Source organism: Ranitomeya variabilis, chromosome 5 (genome assembly GCF_051348905.1).
Source record: "Ranitomeya variabilis isolate aRanVar5 chromosome 5, aRanVar5.hap1, whole genome shotgun sequence".
Lineage (NCBI taxonomy): Eukaryota > Metazoa > Chordata > Amphibia > Anura > Dendrobatidae > Ranitomeya > Ranitomeya variabilis.
The window spans coordinates 593899615-593921414 of record NC_135236.1 but is presented as its reverse complement, the minus strand read 5'-3'; the positions used below and the strand labels follow the sequence as shown (position 1 = coordinate 593921414).

The window sequence follows — 21800 nt, the reverse complement described above, 5'->3', positions numbered from 1 at the left end:
TTTGCTAATAGGAAAATTAGCATATTTTTGTATGAGTGCGTGCTTTGCTTTTTTGGAAAAGACAAAAGATAGAATCATTGCTTTTTCCTTTTTGTTTAGAGACCTATCCATTTTCCACAATGCACAAGTTTAAAATGTAGTCAGATACACTAAACTTACTCTCAGGAAGCTCTTTTAATGATGCATTAGGTAGCATGGCCGAGCGGTCTAAGGCGCTGGATTAAGGCTCCAGTCTCTTCGGAGGCGTGGGTTCAAATCCCACTGCTGCCAGTATTATGAGGTTTTGAGAACCCTTTGATCTAATTCTGAGGATTTTGTATTTCCATGAGTGTGTGCATTTCTGTTTTGGAAAAGACAGTTTTAGACTTTAGTTTAGAGACTTACCTAAATTTTAACAGACTTGTGGGTTCAAATGCCACTAGTATGAGTTCTTTTAAACCTTTTTATCTTATTCTTATAATTATGCTAACATGCAAAATTAGCATATGCTTTAAACCCACTGCTGCCAGTATTATGAGACCTTGAAATGTTTTTGTACTTATTCTTATGATTTTGCTAACATGCAAATTAGCATGTGATTTAATCTTCTTTTGTATTTGCATGATTTTCCAGTTTTCAGTTCAGATAAAGACTGTTGAAAGAATCCTTGCTTTTTTCTAATGTTTAGAGACATGCCCATTCAAATCCCACTGCTGCCATTATTATGAGGTTTTGAGAACCCTTTGATCTAATTCTTATGATTTTGTATTTTCATGAGTGTGTTAATTTCTGTTTAGGAAGAGACAGTTGAAAGAATCTTTGATTTTTCCTATTGTTAAGAGACTTACCCATATTCCAACAGACTTGTGAGTTCAAATCCCACTGCTGCCACTAGTATGAGTTCTTTTAAACCTTTTTATCTCATTCTTATAATTATGCTAACATGCAAAATTAGCATATTCTTTAATCTCACTGCTGCCAGTATAATGAGATCTTGAAATGTTTTTGTACTTATTCTTATGATTTTGCTAGCATGCAAATTAGCATGTGATATAATCTTCTTTTGTATTTGTATGATTTAGCAGTTTTCAGTTAAGATAAAGACCGTTGATAGAATCTTTATTTTTGCCTAATGTTTAGAGACATGCCCATTTTCCAAAATGTACTAATTTTAAATGTTGTCAAATGTACTTCACTTTCTCTAAGGAAGCTTAATTAACTATGCTTTTTAAGGTAGCATGGCCGAGTGGTCTAAGGCGCTGGATTTAGGCTTCAGTCTCTTTGGAGGCGTGGGTTCAAATCCCACTGCTGCCAACATATTGAGGTTTTGAAAACTTTTTCAGCTTATATTTATGATTTTGCTAATAGAAAAATTAGCATATTTTTGTATGAGTGCGTGCTTTGCTTTTTTGGAAAAGACAAAAGATAGAATCATTGCTTTTTCCTTTTTGTTTAGAGACCTATCCATTTTCCACAATGCACAAGTTTAAAATGTAGTCAGATACACTAAACTTACTCTAAGGAAGCTCTTTTAATGATGCATTAGGTAGCATGGCCGAGCGGTCTAAGGCGCTGGATTAAGGCTCCAGTCTCTTCGGAGGCGTGGGTTCAAATCCCGCTGCTGCTAGTATTATGAGGTTTTGAGAACCCTTTGATCTAATTCTGAGTATTTTGTATTTCCATGAGTGTGTGCATTTCTGTTTTGGAAAAGACAGTTGAAAGAATCATTGATTGTTCCTATTGTTTAGAGACTTACCTAAATTTTAACAGACTTGTGGGTTCAAATGCCACTAGTATGAGTTCTTTTAAACCTTTTTATCTTATTCTTATAATTATGCTAACATGCAAAATTAGCATATGCTTTAAACCCACTGCTGCCAGTATTATGAGATCTTGAAATGTTTTTGTACTTATTCTTATGATTTTGCTAACATGCAAATTAGCATGTGATTTAATCTTCTTTTGTATTTGCATGATTTTCCAGTTTTCAGTTCAGATAAAGACTGTTGAAAGAATCCTTGCTTTTTTCTAATGTTTAGAGACATGCCCATTCAAATCCCACTGCTGCCATTATTATGAGGTTTTGAGAACCCTTTGATCTAATTCTTATGATTTTGTATTTTCATGAGTGTGTTAATTTCTGTTTAGGAAAAGACAGTTGAAAGAATCATTGATTTTTCCTATTGTTAAGAGACTTACCCATATTCCAACAGACTTGTGAGTTCAAATCCCACTGCTGCCACTAGTATGAGTTCTTTTAAACCTTTTTATCTCATTCTTATAATTATGCTAACATGCAAAATTAGCATATGCTTTAATCTCACTGCTGCCAGTATTATGAGATCTTGAAATGTTTTTGTACTTATTCTTATGATTTTGCTAGCATGCAAATTAGCATGTGATATAATCTTCTTTTGTATTTGTATGATTTAGCAGTTTTCAGTTAAGATAAAGACCGTTGATAGAATCCTTGTTTTTGCCTAATGTTTAGAGACCTGCCCATTTTCCAAAATGTACTAATTTTAAATGTTGTCAAATGTACTTCACTTTCTCTAAGGAAGCTTAATTAACTATGCTGTTTAAGGTAGCATGGCCGACTGGTCTAAGGCGCTGGATTTAGGCTTCAGTCTCTTTGGAGGCGTGGGTTCAAATCCCACTGCTGCCAACATATTGAGGTTTTGAAAACCTTTTCAGCTTATATTTATGATTTTGCTAATAGAAAAATTAGCATATTTTTGTATGAGTGCGTGCTTTGCTTTTTTTTGGAAAAGACAAAAGATAGAATCATTGCTTTTTCCTTTTTGTTTAGAGACCTATCCATTTCCCACAATGCACAAGTTTAAAATGTAGTCAGATACACTAAACTTACTCTAAGGAAGCTCTTTTAATGATGCATTAGGTAGCATGGCCGAGCGGTCTAAGGCGCTGGATTAAGGCTCCAGTCTCTTCGGAGGCGTGGGTTCAAATCCCGCTGCTGCTAGTATTATGAGGTTTTGAGAACCCTTTGATCTAATTCTGAGTATTTTGTATTTCCATGAGTGTGTGCATTTCTGTTTTGGAAAAGACAGTTGAAAGAATCATTGATTGTTCCTATTGTTTAGAGACTTACCTAAATTTTAACAGACTTGTGGGTTCAAATGCCACTAGTATGAGTTCTTTTAAACCTTTTTATCTTATTCTTATAATTATGCTAACATGCAAAATTAGCATATGCTTTAAACCCACTGCTGCCAGTATTATGAGATCTTGAAATGTTTTTGTACTTATTCTTATGATTTTGCTAACATGCAAATTAGCATGTGATTTAATCTTCTTTTGTATTTGCATGATTTTCCAGTTTTCAGTTCAGATAAAGACTGTTGAAAGAATCCTTGCTTTTTTCTAATGTTTAGAGACATGCCCATTCAAATCCCACTGCTGCCATTATTATGAGGTTTTGAGAACCCTTTGATCTAATTCTTATGATTTTGTATTTTCATGAGTGTGTTAATTTCTGTTTAGGAAAAGACAGTTGAAAGAATCATTGATTTTTCCTATTGTTAAGAGACTTACCCATATTCCAACAGACTTGTGAGTTCAAATCCCACTGCTGCCACTAGTATGAGTTCTTTTAAACCTTTTTATCTCATTCTTATAATTATGCTAACATGCAAAATTAGCATATGCTTTAATCTCACTGCTGCCAGTATAATGAGATCTTGAAATGTTTTTGTACTTATTCTTATGATTTTGCTAGCATGCAAATTAGCATGTGATATAATCTTCTTTTGTATTTGTATGATTTAGCAGTTTTCAGTTAAGATAAAGACCGTTGATAGAATCTTTATTTTTGCCTAATGTTTAGAGACATGCCCATTTTCCAAAATGTACTAATTTTAAATGTTGTCAAATGTACTTCACTTTCTCTAAGGAAGCTTAATTAACTATGCTGTTTAAGGTAGCATGGCCGAGTGGTCTAAGGCGCTGGATTTAGGCTTCAGTCTCTTTGGAGGCGTGGGTTCAAATCCCACTGCTGCCAACATATTGAGGTTTTGAAAACTTTTTCAGCTTATATTTATGATTTTGCTAATAGAAAAATTAGCATATTTTTGTATGAGTGCGTGCTTTGCTTTTTTGGAAAAGACAAAAGATAGAATCATTGCTTTTTCCTTTTTGTTTAGAGACCTATCCATTTTCCACAATGCACAAGTTTAAAATGTAGTCAGATACACTAAACTTACTCTAAGGAAGCTCTTTTAATGATGCATTAGGTAGCATGGCCGAGCGGTCTAAGGCGCTGGATTAAGGCTCCAGTCTCTTCGGAGGCGTGGGTTCAAATCCCGCTGCTGCTAGTATTATGAGGTTTTGAGAACCCTTTGATCTAATTCTGAGTATTTTGTATTTCCATGAGTGTGTGCATTTCTGTTTTGGAAAAGACAGTTGAAAGAATCATTGATTGTTCCTATTGTTTAGAGACTTACCTAAATTTTAACAGACTTGTGGGTTCAAATGCCACTAGTATGAGTTCTTTTAAACCTTTTTATCTTATTCTTATAATTATGCTAACATGCAAAATTAGCATATGCTTTAAACCCACTGCTGCCAGTATTATGAGATCTTGAAATGTTTTTGTACTTATTCTTATGATTTTGCTAACATGCAAATTAGCATGTGATTTAATCTTCTTTTGTATTTGCATGATTTTCCAGTTTTCAGTTCAGATAAAGACTGTTGAAAGAATCCTTGCTTTTTTCTAATGTTTAGAGACATGCCCATTCAAATCCCACTGCTGCCATTATTATGAGGTTTTGAGAACCCTTTGATCTAATTCTTATGATTTTGTATTTTCATGAGTGTGTTAATTTCTGTTTAGGAAAAGACAGTTGAAAGAATCATTGATTTTTCCTATTGTTAAGAGACTTACCCATATTCCAACAGACTTGTGAGTTCAAATCCCACTGCTGCCACTAGTATGAGTTCTTTTAAACCTTTTTATCTCATTCTTATAATTATGCTAACATGCAAAATTAGCATATGCTTTAATCTCACTGCTGCCAGTATTATGAGATCTTGAAATGTTTTTGTACTTATTCTTATGATTTTGCTAGCATGCAAATTAGCATGTGATATAATCTTCTTTTGTATTTGTATGATTTAGCAGTTTTCAGTTAAGATAAAGACCGTTGATAGAATCTTTGTTTTTGCCTAATGTTTAGAGACCTGCCCATTTTCCAAAATGTACTAATTTTAAATGTTGTCAAATGTACTTCACTTTCTCTAAGGAAGCTTAATTAACCATGCTGTTTAAGGTAGCATGGCCGAGTGGTCTAAGGCGCTGGATTTAGGCTCCAGTCTCTTTGGAGGCGTGGGTTCAAATCCCACTGCTGCCAACATATTGAGGTTTTGAAAACCTTTTCAGCTTATATTTATGATTTTGCTAATAGGAAAATTAGCATATTTTTGTATGAGTGCGTGCTTTGCTTTTTTGGAAAAGACAAAAGATAGAATCATTGCTTTTTCCTTTTTGTTTAGAGACCTATCCATTTTCCACAATGCACAAGTTTAAAATGTAGTCAGATACACTAAACTTACTCTCAGGAAGCTCTTTTAATGATGCATTAGGTAGCATGGCCGAGCGGTCTAAGGCGCTGGATTAAGGCTCCAGTCTCTTCGGAGGCGTGGGTTCAAATCCCACTGCTGCCAGTATTATGAGGTTTTGAGAACCCTTTGATCTAATTCTGAGGATTTTGTATTTCCATGAGTGTGTGCATTTCTGTTTTGGAAAAGACAGTTTTAGACTTTAGTTTAGAGACTTACCTAAATTTTAACAGACTTGTGGGTTCAAATGCCACTAGTATGAGTTCTTTTAAACCTTTTTATCTTATTCTTATAATTATGCTAACATGCAAAATTAGCATATGCTTTAAACCCACTGCTGCCAGTATTATGAGACCTTGAAATGTTTTTGTACTTATTCTTATGATTTTGCTAACATGCAAATTAGCATGTGATTTAATCTTCTTTTGTATTTGCATGATTTTCCAGTTTTCAGTTCAGATAAAGACTGTTGAAAGAATCCTTGCTTTTTTCTAATGTTTAGAGACATGCCCATTCAAATCCCACTGCTGCCATTATTATGAGGTTTTGAGAACCCTTTGATCTAATTCTTATGATTTTGTATTTTCATGAGTGTGTTAATTTCTGTTTAGGAAGAGACAGTTGAAAGAATCTTTGATTTTTCCTATTGTTAAGAGACTTACCCATATTCCAACAGACTTGTGAGTTCAAATCCCACTGCTGCCACTAGTATGAGTTCTTTTAAACCTTTTTATCTCATTCTTATAATTATGCTAACATGCAAAATTAGCATATTCTTTAATCTCACTGCTGCCAGTATAATGAGATCTTGAAATGTTTTTGTACTTATTCTTATGATTTTGCTAGCATGCAAATTAGCATGTGATATAATCTTCTTTTGTATTTGTATGATTTAGCAGTTTTCAGTTAAGATAAAGACCGTTGATAGAATCTTTATTTTTGCCTAATGTTTAGAGACATGCCCATTTTCCAAAATGTACTAATTTTAAATGTTGTCAAATGTACTTCACTTTCTCTAAGGAAGCTTAATTAACTATGCTTTTTAAGGTAGCATGGCCGAGTGGTCTAAGGCGCTGGATTTAGGCTTCAGTCTCTTTGGAGGCGTGGGTTCAAATCCCACTGCTGCCAACATATTGAGGTTTTGAAAACTTTTTCAGCTTATATTTATGATTTTGCTAATAGAAAAATTAGCATATTTTTGTATGAGTGCGTGCTTTGCTTTTTTGGAAAAGACAAAAGATAGAATCATTGCTTTTTCCTTTTTGTTTAGAGACCTATCCATTTTCCACAATGCACAAGTTTAAAATGTAGTCAGATACACTAAACTTACTCTAAGGAAGCTCTTTTAATGATGCATTAGGTAGCATGGCCGAGCGGTCTAAGGCGCTGGATTAAGGCTCCAGTCTCTTCGGAGGCGTGGGTTCAAATCCCGCTGCTGCTAGTATTATGAGGTTTTGAGAACCCTTTGATCTAATTCTGAGTATTTTGTATTTCCATGAGTGTGTGCATTTCTGTTTTGGAAAAGACAGTTGAAAGAATCATTGATTGTTCCTATTGTTTAGAGACTTACCTAAATTTTAACAGACTTGTGGGTTCAAATGCCACTAGTATGAGTTCTTTTAAACCTTTTTATCTTATTCTTATAATTATGCTAACATGCAAAATTAGCATATGCTTTAAACCCACTGCTGCCAGTATTATGAGATCTTGAAATGTTTTTGTACTTATTCTTATGATTTTGCTAACATGCAAATTAGCATGTGATTTAATCTTCTTTTGTATTTGCATGATTTTCCAGTTTTCAGTTCAGATAAAGACTGTTGAAAGAATCCTTGCTTTTTTCTAATGTTTAGAGACATGCCCATTCAAATCCCACTGCTGCCATTATTATGAGGTTTTGAGAACCCTTTGATCTAATTCTTATGATTTTGTATTTTCATGAGTGTGTTAATTTCTGTTTAGGAAAAGACAGTTGAAAGAATCATTGATTTTTCCTATTGTTAAGAGACTTACCCATATTCCAACAGACTTGTGAGTTCAAATCCCACTGCTGCCACTAGTATGAGTTCTTTTAAACCTTTTTATCTCATTCTTATAATTATGCTAACATGCAAAATTAGCATATGCTTTAATCTCACTGCTGCCAGTATTATGAGATCTTGAAATGTTTTTGTACTTATTCTTATGATTTTGCTAGCATGCAAATTAGCATGTGATATAATCTTCTTTTGTATTTGTATGATTTAGCAGTTTTCAGTTAAGATAAAGACCGTTGATAGAATCCTTGTTTTTGCCTAATGTTTAGAGACCTGCCCATTTTCCAAAATGTACTAATTTTAAATGTTGTCAAATGTACTTCACTTTCTCTAAGGAAGCTTAATTAACCATGCTGTTTAAGGTAGCATGGCCGAGTGGTCTAAGGCGCTGGATTTAGGCTCTAGTCTCTTTGGAGGCGTGGGTTCAAATCCCACTGCTGCCAACATATTGAGGTTTTGAAAACCTTTTCAGCTTATATTTATGATTTTGCTAATAGAAAAATTAGCATATTTTTGTATGAGTGCGTGCTTTGCTTTTTTGGAAAAGACAAAAGATAGAATCATTGCTTTTTCCTTTTTGTTTAGAGACCTATCCATTTTCCACAATGCACAAGTTTAAAATGTAGTCAGATACACTAAACTTACTCTCAGGAAGCTCTTTTAATGATGCATTAGGTAGCATGGCCGAGCGGTCTAAGGCACTGGATTAAGGCTCCAGTCTCTTCGGAGGCGTGGGTTCAAATCCCACTGCTGCCAGTATTATGAGGTTTTGAGAACCCTTTGATCTAATTCTGAGGATTTTGTATTTCCATGAGTGTGTGCATTTCTGTTTTGGAAAAGACAGTTTTAGACTTTAGTTTAGAGACTTACCTAAATTTTAACAGACTTGTGGGTTCAAATGCCACTAGTATGAGTTCTTTTAAACCTTTTTATCTTATTCTTATAATTATGCTAACATGCAAAATTAGCATATGCTTTAAACCCACTGCTGCCAGTATTATGAGATCTTGAAATGTTTTTGTACTTATTCTTATGATTTTGCTAACATGCAAATTAGCATGTGATTTAATCTTCTTTTGTATTTGCATGATTTTCCAGTTTTCAGTTCAGATAAAGACTGTTGAAAGAATCCTTGCTTTTTTCTAATGTTTAGAGACATGCCCATTCAAATCCCACTGCTGCCATTATTATGAGGTTTTGAGAACCCTTTGATCTAATTCTTATGATTTTGTATTTTCATGAGTGTGTTAATTTCTGTTTAGGAAGAGACAGTTGAAAGAATCTTTGATTTTTCCTATTGTTAAGAGACTTACACATATTCCAACAGACTTGTGAGTTCAAATCCCACTGCTGCCACTAGTATGAGTTCTTTTAAACCTTTTTATCTCATTCTTATAATTATGCTAACATGCAAAATTAGCATATGCTTTAATCTCACTGCTGCCAGTATAATGAGATCTTGAAATGTTTTTGTACTTATTCTTATGATTTTGCTAGCATGCAAATTAGCATGTGATATAATCTTCTTTTGTATTTGTATGATTTAGCAGTTTTCAGTTAAGATAAAGACCGTTGATAGAATCTTTATTTTTGCCTAATGTTTAGAGACATGCCCATTTTCCAAAATGTACTAATTTTAAATGTTGTCAAATGTACTTCACTTTCTCTAAGGAAGCTTAATTAACTATGCTGTTTAAGGTAGCATGGCCGACTGGTCTAAGGCGCTGGATTTAGGCTTCAGTCTCTTTGGAGGCGTGGGTTCAAATCCCACTGCTGCCAACATATTGAGGTTTTGAAAACCTTTTCAGCTTATATTTATGATTTTGCTAATAGAAAAATTAGCATATTTTTGTATGAGTGCGTGCTTTGCTTTTTTTTGGAAAAGACAAAAGATAGAATCATTGCTTTTTCCTTTTTGTTTAGAGACCTATCCATTTCCCACAATGCACAAGTTTAAAATGTAGTCAGATACACTAAACTGACTCTAAGGAAGCTCTTTTAATGATGCATTAGGTAGCATGGCCGAGCGGTCTAAGGCGCTGGATTAAGGCTCCAGTCTCTTCGGAGGCGTGGGTTCAAATCCCGCTGCTGCTAGTATTATGAGGTTTTGAGAACCCTTTGATCTAATTCTGAGTATTTTGTATTTCCATGAGTGTGTGCATTTCTGTTTTGGAAAAGACAGTTGAAAGAATCATTGATTGTTCCTATTGTTTAGAGACTTACCTAAATTTTAACAGACTTGTGGGTTCAAATGCCACTAGTATGAGTTCTTTTAAACCTTTTTATCTTATTCTTATAATTATGCTAACATGCAAAATTAGCATATGCTTTAAACCCACTGCTGCCAGTATTATGAGATCTTGAAATGTTTTTGTACTTATTCTTATGATTTTGCTAACATGCAAATTAGCATGTGATTTAATCTTCTTTTGTATTTGCATGATTTTCCAGTTTTCAGTTCAGATAAAGACTGTTGAAAGAATCCTTGCTTTTTTCTAATGTTTAGAGACATGCCCATTCAAATCCCACTGCTGCCATTATTATGAGGTTTTGAGAACCCTTTGATCTAATTCTTATGATTTTGTATTTTCATGAGTGTGTTAATTTCTGTTTAGGAAAAGACAGTTGAAAGAATCATTGATTTTTCCTATTGTTAAGAGACTTACCCATATTCCAACAGACTTGTGAGTTCAAATCCCACTGCTGCCACTAGTATGAGTTCTTTTAAACCTTTTTATCTCATTCTTATAATTATGCTAACATGCAAAATTAGCATATGCTTTAATCTCACTGCTGCCAGTATAATGAGATCTTGAAATGTTTTTGTACTTATTCTTATGATTTTGCTAGCATGCAAATTAGCATGTGATATAATCTTCTTTTGTATTTGTATGATTTAGCAGTTTTCAGTTAAGATAAAGACCGTTGATAGAATCTTTATTTTTGCCTAATGTTTAGAGACATGCCCATTTTCCAAAATGTACTAATTTTAAATGTTGTCAAATGTACTTCACTTTCTCTAAGGAAGCTTAATTAACTATGCTGTTTAAGGTAGCATGGCCGAGTGGTCTAAGGCGCTGGATTTAGGCTTCAGTCTCTTTGGAGGCGTGGGTTCAAATCCCACTGCTGCCAACATATTGAGGTTTTGAAAACTTTTTCAGCTTATATTTATGATTTTGCTAATAGAAAAATTAGCATATTTTTGTATGAGTGCGTGCTTTGCTTTTTTGGAAAAGACAAAAGATAGAATCATTGCTTTTTCCTTTTTGTTTAGAGACCTATCCATTTTCCACAATGCACAAGTTTAAAATGTAGTCAGATACACTAAACTTACTCTAAGGAAGCTCTTTTAATGATGCATTAGGTAGCATGGCCGAGCGGTCTAAGGCGCTGGATTAAGGCTCCAGTCTCTTCGGAGGCGTGGGTTCAAATCCCGCTGCTGCTAGTATTATGAGGTTTTGAGAACCCTTTGATCTAATTCTGAGTATTTTGTATTTCCATGAGTGTGTGCATTTCTGTTTTGGAAAAGACAGTTGAAAGAATCATTGATTGTTCCTATTGTTTAGAGACTTACCTAAATTTTAACAGACTTGTGGGTTCAAATGCCACTAGTATGAGTTCTTTTAAACCTTTTTATCTTATTCTTATAATTATGCTAACATGCAAAATTAGCATATGCTTTAAACCCACTGCTGCCAGTATTATGAGATCTTGAAATGTTTTTGTACTTATTCTTATGATTTTGCTAACATGCAAATTAGCATGTGATTTAATCTTCTTTTGTATTTGCATGATTTTCCAGTTTTCAGTTCAGATAAAGACTGTTGAAAGAATCCTTGCTTTTTTCTAATGTTTAGAGACATGCCCATTCAAATCCCACTGCTGCCATTATTATGAGGTTTTGAGAACCCTTTGATCTAATTCTTATGATTTTGTATTTTCATGAGTGTGTTAATTTCTGTTTAGGAAAAGACAGTTGAAAGAATCATTGATTTTTCCTATTGTTAAGAGACTTACCCATATTCCAACAGACTTGTGAGTTCAAATCCCACTGCTGCCACTAGTATGAGTTCTTTTAAACCTTTTTATCTCATTCTTATAATTATGCTAACATGCAAAATTAGCATATGCTTTAATCTCACTGCTGCCAGTATTATGAGATCTTGAAATGTTTTTGTACTTATTCTTATGATTTTGCTAGCATGCAAATTAGCATGTGATATAATCTTCTTTTGTATTTGTATGATTTAGCAGTTTTCAGTTAAGATAAAGACCGTTGATAGAATCTTTGTTTTTGCCTAATGTTTAGAGACCTGCCCATTTTCCAAAATGTACTAATTTTAAATGTTGTCAAATGTACTTCACTTTCTCTAAGGAAGCTTAATTAACCATGCTGTTTAAGGTAGCATGGCCGAGTGGTCTAAGGCGCTGGATTTAGGCTCCAGTCTCTTTGGAGGCGTGGGTTCAAATCCCACTGCTGCCAACATATTGAGGTTTTGAAAACCTTTTCAGCTTATATTTATGATTTTGCTAATAGAAAAATTAGCATATTTTTGTATGAGTGCGTGCTTTGCTTTTTTGGAAAAGACAAAAGATAGAATCATTGCTTTTTCCTTTTTGTTTAGAGACCTATCCATTTTCCACAATGCACAAGTTTAAAATGTAGTCAGATACACTAAACTTACTCTCAGGAAGCTCTTTTAATGATGCATTAGGTAGCATGGCCGAGCGGTCTAAGGCGCTGGATTAAGGCTCCAGTCTCTTCGGAGGCGTGGGTTCAAATCCCACTGCTGCCAGTATTATGAGGTTTTGAGAACCCTTTGATCTAATTCTGAGGATTTTGTATTTCCATGAGTGTGTGCATTTCTGTTTTGGAAAAGACAGTTTTAGACTTTAGTTTAGAGACTTACCTAAATTTTAACAGACTTGTGGGTTCAAATGCCACTAGTATGAGTTCTTTTAAACCTTTTTATCTTATTCTTATAATTATGCTAACATGCAAAATTAGCATATGCTTTAAACCCACTGCTGCCAGTATTATGAGATCTTGAAATGTTTTTGTACTTATTCTTATGATTTTGCTAACATGCAAATTAGCATGTGATTTAATCTTCTTTTGTATTTGCATGATTTTCCAGTTTTCAGTTCAGATAAAGACTGTTGAAAGAATCCTTGCTTTTTTCTAATGTTTAGAGACATGCCCATTCAAATCCCACTGCTGCCATTATTATGAGGTTTTGAGAACCCTTTGATCTAATTCTTATGATTTTGTATTTTCATGAGTGTGTTAATTTCTCTTTAGGAAGAGACAGTTGAAAGAATCTTTGATTTTTCCTATTGTTAAGAGACTTACCCATATTCCAACAGACTTGTGAGTTCAAATCCCACTGCTGCCACTAGTATGAGTTCTTTTAAACCTTTTTATCTCATTCTTATAATTATGCTAACATGCAAAATTAGCATATGCTTTAATCTCACTGCTGCCAGTATAATGAGATCTTGAAATGTTTTTGTACTTATTCTTATGATTTTGATAGCATGCAAATTAGCATGTGATATAATCTTCTTTTGTATTTGTATGATTTAGCAGTTTTCAGTTAAGATAAAGACCGTTGATAGAATCTTTATTTTTGCCTAATGTTTAGAGACATGCCCATTTTCCAAAATGTACTAATTTTAAATGTTGTCAAATGTACTTCACTTTCTCTAAGGAAGCTTAATTAACTATGCTGTTTAAGGTAGCATGGCCGAGTGGTCTAAGGCGCTGGATTTAGGCTTCAGTCTCTTTGGAGGCGTGGGTTCAAATCCCACTGCTGCCAACATATTGAGGTTTTGAAATCTTTTTCAGCTTATATTTATGATTTTGCTAATAGAAAAATTAGCATATTTTTGTATGAGTGCGTGCTTTGCTTTTTTGGAAAAGACAAAAGATAGAATCATTGCTTTTTCCTTTTTGTTTAGAGACCTATCCATTTTCCACAATGCACCCACAATGCACAAGTTTAAAATGTAGTCAGATACACTAAACTTACTCTAAGGAAGCTCTTTTAATGATGCATTAGGTAGCATGGCCGAGCGGTCTAAGGCGCTGGATTAAGGCTCCAGTCTCTTCGGAGGCGTGGGTTCAAATCCCGCTGCTGCTAGTATTATGAGGTTTTGAGAACCCTTTGATCTAATTCTGAGTATTTTGTATTTCCATGAGTGTGTGCATTTCTGTTTTGGAAAAGACAGTTGAAAGAATCATTGATTGTTCCTATTGTTTAGAGACTTACCTAAATTTTAACAGACTTGTGGGTTCAAATGCCACTAGTATGAGTTCTTTTAAACCTTTTTATCTTATTCTTATAATTATGCTAACATGCAAAATTAGCATATGCTTTAAACCCACTGCTGCCAGTATTATGAGATCTTGAAATGTTTTTGTACTTATTCTTATGATTTTGCTAACATGCAAATTAGCATGTGATTTAATCTTCTTTTGTATTTGCATGATTTTCCAGTTTTCAGTTCAGATAAAGACTGTTGAAAGAATCCTTGCTTTTTTCTAATGTTTAGAGACATGCCCATTCAAATCCCACTGCTGCCATTATTATGAGGTTTTGAGAACCCTTTGATCTAATTCTTATGATTTTGTATTTTCATGAGTGTGTTAATTTCTGTTTAGGAAGAGACAGTTGAAAGAATCTTTGATTTTTCCTATTGTTAAGAGACTTACCCATATTCCAACAGACTTGTGAGTTCAAATCCCACTGCTGCCACTAGTATGAGTTCTTTTAAACCTTTTTATCTCATTCTTATAATTATGCTAACATGCAAAATTAGCATATGCTTTAATCTCACTGCTGCCAGTGTAATGAGATCTTGAAATGTTTTTGTACTTATTCTTATGATTTTGCTAGCATGCAAATTAGCATGTGATATAATCTTCTTTTGTATTTGTATGATTTAGCAGTTTTCAGTTAAGATAAAGACCGTTGATAGAATCTTTATTTTTGCCTAATGTTTAGAGACATGCCCATTTTCCAAAATGTACTAATTTTAAATGTTGTCAAATGTACTTCACTTTCTCTAAGGAAGCTTAATTAACTATGCTGTTTAAGGTAGCATGGCCGAGTGGTCTAAGGCGCTGGATTTAGGCTTCAGTCTCTTTGGAGGCGTGGGTTCAAATCCCACTGCTGCCAACATATTGAGGTTTTGAAAACTTTTTCAGCTTATATTTATGATTTTGCTAATAGAAAAATTAGCATATTTTTGTATGAGTGCGTGCTTTGCTTTTTTGGAAAAGACAAAAGATAGAATCATTGCTTTTTCCTTTTTGTTTAGAGACCTATCCATTTTCCACAATGCACAAGTTTAAAATGTAGTCAGAAACACTAAACTTACTCTAAGGAAGCTCTTTTAATGATGCATTAGGAAGCATGGCCGAGCGGTCTAAGGCGCTGGATTAAGGCTCCAGTCTCTTCGGAGGCGTGGGTTCAAATCCCGCTGCTGCTAGTATTATGAGGTTTTGAGAACCCTTTGATCTAATTCTGAGTATTTTGTATTTCCATGAGTGTGTGCATTTCTGTTTTGGAAAAGACAGTTGAAAGAATCATTGATTGTTCCTATTGTTTAGAGACTTACCTAAATTTTAACAGACTTGTGGGTTCAAATGCCACTAGTATGAGTTCTTTTAAACCTTTTTATCTTATTCTTATAATTATGCTAACATGCAAAATTAGCATATGCTTTAAACCCACTGCTGCCAGTATTATGAGATCTTGAAATGTTTTTGTACTTATTCTTATGATTTTGCTAACATGCAAATTAGCATGTGATTTAATCTTCTTTTGTATTTGCATGATTTTCCAGTTTTCAGTTCAGATAAAGACTGTTGAAAGAATCCTTGCTTTTTTCTAATGTTTAGAGACATGCCCATTCAAATCCCACTGCTGCCATTATTATGAGGTTTTGAGAACCCTTTGATCTAATTCTTATGATTTTGTATTTTCATGAGTGTGTTAATTTCTGTTTAGGAAGAGACAGTTGAAAGAATCTTTGATTTTTCCTATTGTTAAGAGACTTACCCATATTCCAACAGACTTGTGAGTTCAAATCCCACTGCTGCCACTAGTATGAGTTCTTTTAAACCTTTTTATCTCATTCTTATAATTATGCTAACATGCAAAATTAGCTTATGCTTTAATCTCACTGCTGCCAGTATTATGAGATCTTGAAATGTTTTTGTACTTATTCTTATGATTTTGCTAGCATGCAAATTAGCATGTGATATAATCTTCTTTTGTATTTGTATGATTTAGCAGTTTTCAGTTAAGATAAAGACCGTTGATAGAATCTTTGTTTTTGCCTAATGTTTAGAGACATGCCCATTTTCCAAAATGTACTAATTTTAAATGTTGTCAAATGTACTTCACTTTCTCTAAGGAAGCTTAATTAACCATGCTGTTTAAGGTAGCATGGCCGAGTGGTCTAAGGCGCTGGATTTAGGCTCCAGTCTCTTTGGAGGCGTGGGCTCAAATCCCACTGCTGCCAACATATTGAGGTTTTGAAAACCTTTTCAGCTTATATTTATGATTTTGCTAACAGAAAAATTAGCATATTTTTGTATGAGTGCGTGCTTTGCTTTTTTGGAAAAGACAAAAGATAGAATCATTGCTTTTTCCTTTTTGTTTAGAGACCTATCCATTTTCCACAATGCACAAGTTTAAAATGTAGTCAGATACACTAAACTTACTCTAAGGAAGCTCTTTTAATGATGCATTAGGTAGCATGGCCGAGCGGTCTAAGGCGCTGGATTAAGGCTCCAGTCTCTTCGGAGGCGTGGGTTCAAATCCCGCTGCTGCTAGTATTATGAGGTTTTGAGAACCCTTTGATCTAATTCTGAGTATTTTGTATTTCCATGAGTGTGTGCATTTCTGTTTTGGAAAAGACAGTTGAAAGAATCATTGATTGTTCCTATTGTTTAGAGACTTACCTAAATTTTAACAGACTTGTGGGTTCAAATGCCACTAGTATGAGTTCTTTTAAACCTTTTTATCTTATTCTTATAATTATGCTAACATGCAAAATTAGCATATGCTTTAAACCCACTGCTGCCAGTATTATGAGATCTTGAAATGTTTTTGTACTTATTCTTATGATTTTGCTAACATGCAAATTAGCATGTGATTTAATCTTCTTTTGTATTTGCATGATTTTCCAGTTTTCAGTTCAGATAAAGACTGTTGAAAGAATCCTTGCTTTTTTCTAATGTTTAGAGACATGCCCATTCAAATCCCACTGCTGCCATTATTATGAGGTTTTGAGAACCCTTTGATCTAATTCTTATGATTTTGTATTTTCATGAGTGTGTTAATTTCTGTTTAGGAAGAGACAGTTGAAAGAATCTTTGATTTTTCCTATTGTTAAGAGACTTACACATATTCCAACAGACTTGTGAGTTCAAATCCCACTGCTGCCACTAGTATGAGTTCTTTTAAACCTTTTTATCTCATTCTTATAATTATGCTAACATGCAAAATTAGCATATGCTTTAATCTCACTGCTGCCAGTGTAATGAGATCTTGAAATGTTTTTGTACTTATTCTTATGATTTTGCTAGCATGCAAATTAGCATGTGATATAATCTTCTTTTGTATTTGTATGATTTAGCAGTTTTCAGTTAAGATAAAGACCGTTGATAGAATCTTTATTTTTGCCTAATGTTTAGAGACATGCCCATTTTCCAAAATGTACTAATTTTAAATGTTGTCAAATGTACTTCACTTTCTCTAAGGAAGCTTAATTAACTATGCTGTTTAAGGTAGCATGGCCGACTGGTCTAAGGCGCTGGATTTAGGCTTCAGTCTCTTTGGAGGCGTGGGTTCAAATCCCACTGCTGCCAACATATTGAGGTTTTGAAAACTTTTTCAGCTTATATTTATGATTTTGCTAATAGAAAAATTAGCATATTTTTGTATGAGTGCGTGCTTTGCTTTTTTGGAAAAGACAAAAGATAGAATCATTGCTTTTTCCTTTTTGTTTAGAGACCTATCCATTTTCCACAATGCACAAGTTTAAAATGTAGTCAGATACACTAAACTTACTCTAAGGAAGCTCTTTTAATGATGCATTAGGAAGCATGGCCGAGCGGTCTAAGGCGCTGGATTAAGGCTCCAGTCTCTTCGGAGGCGTGGGTTCAAATCCCGCTGCTGCTAGTATTATGAGGTTTTGAGAACCCTTTGATCTAATTCTGAGTATTTTGTATTTCCATGAGTGTGTGCATTTCTGTTTTGGAAAAGACAGTTGAAAGAATCATTGATTGTTCCTATTGTTTAGAGACTTACCTAAATTTTAACAGACTTGTGGGTTCAAATGCCACTAGTATGAGTTCTTTTAAACCTTTTTATCTTATTCTTATAATTATGCTAACATGCAAAATTAGCATATGCTTTAAACCCACTGCTGCCAGTATTATGAGATCTTGAAATGTTTTTGTACTTATTCTTATGATTTTGCTAACATGCAAATTAGCATGTGATTTAATCTTCTTTTGTATTTGCATGATTTTCCAGTTTTCAGTTCAGATAAAGACTGTTGAAAGAATCCTTGCTTTTTTCTAATGTTTAGAGACATGCCCATTCAAATCCCACTGCTGCCATTATTATGAGGTTTTGAGAACCCTTTGATCTAATTCTTATGATTTTGTATTTTCATGAGTGTGTTAATTTCTGTTTAGGAAGAGACAGTTGAAAGAATCTTTGATTTTTCCTATTGTTAAGAGACTTACCCATATTCCAACAGACTTGTGAGTTCAAATCCCACTGCTGCCACTAGTATGAGTTCTTTTAAACCTTTTTATCTCATTCTTATAATTATGCTAACATGCAAAATTAGCATATGCTTTAATCTCACTGCTGCCAGTATAATGAGATCTTGAAATGTTTTTGTACTTATTCTTATGATTTTGCTAGCATGCAAATTAGCATGTGATATAATCTTCTTTTGTATTTGTATGATTTAGCAGTTTTCAGTTAAGATAAAGACCGTTGATAGAATCTTTATTTTTGCCTAATGTTTAGAGACATGCCCATTTTCCAAAATGTACTAATTTTAAATGTTGTCAAATGTACTTCACTTTCTCTAAGGAAGCTTAATTAACTATGCTGTTTAAGGTAGCATGGCCGAGTGGTCTAAGGCGCTGGATTTAGGCTTCAGTCTCTTTGGAGGCGTGGGTTCAAATCCCACTGCTGCCAACATATTGAGGTTTTGAAAACTTTTTCAGCTTATATTTATGATTTTGCTAATAGAAAAATTAGCATATTTTTGTATGAGTGCGTGCTTTGCTTTTTTGGAAAAGACAAAAGATAGAATCATTGCTTTTTCCTTTTTGTTTAGAGACCTATCCATTTTCCACAATGCACAAGTTTAAAATGTAGTCAGATACACTAAACTTACTCTAAGGAAGCTCTTTTAATGATGCATTAGGTAGCATGGCCGAGCGGTCTAAGGCGCTGGATTAAGGCTCCAGTCTCTTCGGAGGCGTGGGTTCAAATCCCGCTGCTGCTAGTATTATGAGGTTTTGAGAACCCTTTGATCTAATTCTGAGTATTTTGTATTTCCATGAGTGTGTGCATTTCTGTTTTGGAAAAGACAGTTGAAAGAATCATTGATTGTTCCTATTGTTTAGAGACTTACCTAAATTTTAACAGACTTGTGGGTTCAAATGCCACTAGTATGAGTTCTTTTAAACCTTTTTATCTTATTCTTATAATTATGCTAACATGCAAAATTAGCATATGCTTTAAACCCACTGCTGCCAGTATTATGAGATCTTGAAATGTTTTTGTACTTATTCTTATGATTTTGCTAACATGCAAATTAGCATGTGATTTAATCTTCTTTTGTATTTGCATGATTTTCCAGTTTTCAGTTCAGATAAAGACTGTTGAAAGAATCCTTGCTTTTTTCTAATGTTTAGAGACATGCCCATTCAAATCCCACTGCTGCCATTATTATGAGGTTTTGAGAACCCTTTGATCTAATTCTTATGATTTTGTATTTTCATGAGTGTGTTAATTTCTGTTTAGGAAAAGACAGTTGAAAGAATCATTGATTTTTCCTATTGTTAAGAGACTTACCCATATTCCAACAGACTTGTGAGTTCAAATCCCACTGCTGCCACTAGTATGAGTTCTTTTAAACCTTTTTATCTCATTCTTATAATTATGCTAACATGCAAAATTAGCATATGCTTTAATCTCACTGCTGCCAGTATTATGAGATCTTGAAATGTTTTTGTACTTATTCTTATGATTTTGCTAGCATGCAAATTAGCATGTGATATAATCTTCTTTTGTATTTGTATGATTTAGCAGTTTTCAGTTAAGATAAAGACCGTTGATAGAATCTTTGTTTTTGCCTAATGTTTAGAGACCTGCCCATTTTCCAAAATGTACTAATTTTAAATGTTGTCAAATGTACTTCACTTTCTCTAAGGAAGCTTAATTAACCATGCTGTTTAAGGTAGCATGGCCGAGTGGTCTAAGGCGCTGGATTTAGGCTCCAGTCTCTTTGGAGGCGTGGGTTGAAATCCCACTGCTGCCAACATATTGAGGTTTTGAAAACCTTTTCAGCTTATATTTATGATTTTGCTAATAGAAAAATTAGCATATTTTTGTATGAGTGCGTGCTTTGCTTTTTTGGAAAAGACAAAAGATAGAATCATTGCTTTTTCCTTTTTGTTTAGAGACCTATCCATTTTCCACAATGCACAAGTTTAAAATGTAGTCAGATACACTAAACTTACTCTAAGGAAGCTCTTTTAATGATGCATTAGATAGCATGGCCGAGCGGTCTAAGGCGCTGGATTAAGGCTCCAGTCTCTTCGGAGGCGTGGGTTCAAATCCCGCTGCTGCTAGTATTATGAGGTTTTGAGAACCCTTTGATCTAATTCTGAGTATTTTGTATTTCCTTGAGTGTGTGCATTTCTGTTTTGGAAAAGACAGTTGAAAGAATCATTGATTGTTCCAATTGTTTAGAGACTTACCTAAATTTTAACAGACTTGTGGGTTCAAATGCCACTAGTATGAGTTCTTTTAAACCTTTTTATCTTATTCTTATAATTATGCTAACATGCAAAATTAGCATATGCTTTAAACCCACTGCTGCCAGTATTATGAGATCTTGAAATGTTTTTGTACTTATTCTTATGATTTTGCTAACATGCAAATTAGCATGTGATTTAATCTTCTTTTGTATTTGCATGATTTTCCAGTTTTCAGTTCAGATAAAGACTGTTGAAAGAATCCTTGCTTTTTTCTAATGTTTAGAGACATGCCCATTCAAATCCCACTGCTGCCATTATTATGAGGTTTTGAGAACCCTTTGATCTAATTCTTATGATTTTGTATTTTCATGAGTGTGTTAATTTCTGTTTAGGAAAAGACAGTCGAAAGAATCATTGATTTTTCCTATTGTTAAGAGACTTACCCATATTCCAACAGACTTGTGAGTTCAAATCCCACTGCTGCCACTAGTATGAGTTCTTTTAAACCTTTTTATCTCATTCTTATAATTATGCTAACATGCAAAATTAGCATATGCTTTAATCTCACTGCTGCCAGTATAATGAGATCTTGAAATGTTTTTGTACTTAATCTTATGATTTTGCTAGCATGCAAATTAGCATGTGATATAATCTTCTTTTGTATTTGTATGATTTAGCAGTTTTCAGTTAAGATAAAGACCGTTGATAGAATCTTTATTTTTGCCTAATGTTTAGAGACATGCCCATTTTCCAAAATGTACTAATTTTAAATGTTGTCAAATGTACTTCACTTTCTCTAAGGAAGCTTAATTGATCATGCTGTTTAAGGTAGCATGGCCGAGTGGTCTAAGGCGCTGGATTTAGGCTCCAGTCTCTTTGGAGGTGTGGGTTCAAATCCCACTGCTGCCAACATACTGAGGTTTTGAAAACCTTTTCAGCTTATATTTATGATTTTGCTAATAGAAAAATTAGCATATTTTTGTATGAGTGCGTGCTTTGCTTTTTTGGAAAAGACAAAAGATAGAATCATTGCTTTTTCCTTTTTGTTTAGAGACCTATCCATTTTCCACAATGCACAAGTTTAAAATGTAGTCAGATACACTAAACTTACTCTAAGGAAGCTCTTTTAATGATGCAGTAGGTAGCATGGCCGAGCGGTGTAAGGCGCTGGATTAAGGCTC

The 21800-nt window shown here is 34.0% G+C and overlaps 3 non-coding genes across 3 annotated transcripts; all 3 read left to right on the top strand.

Annotated features, from left to right (window-relative positions):
- Positions 1-5266: 5266 nt before the first annotated feature.
- On the top strand, positions 5267-5348 carry TRNAL-UAG (transfer RNA leucine (anticodon UAG)). The gene has a single exon. It is a non-coding gene; the product is annotated as a tRNA-Leu (tRNA).
- A 6645-nt stretch (positions 5349-11993) lies between these two features.
- TRNAL-UAG (transfer RNA leucine (anticodon UAG)) lies at positions 11994-12075 on the top strand. Its single transcript has one exon. It is a non-coding gene; the product is annotated as a tRNA-Leu (tRNA).
- Positions 12076-21446: 9371 nt separating this feature from the next.
- Positions 21447-21528, top strand: TRNAL-UAG (transfer RNA leucine (anticodon UAG)). Its single transcript has one exon. It is a non-coding gene; the product is annotated as a tRNA-Leu (tRNA).
- Positions 21529-21800: the final 272 nt, after the last annotated feature.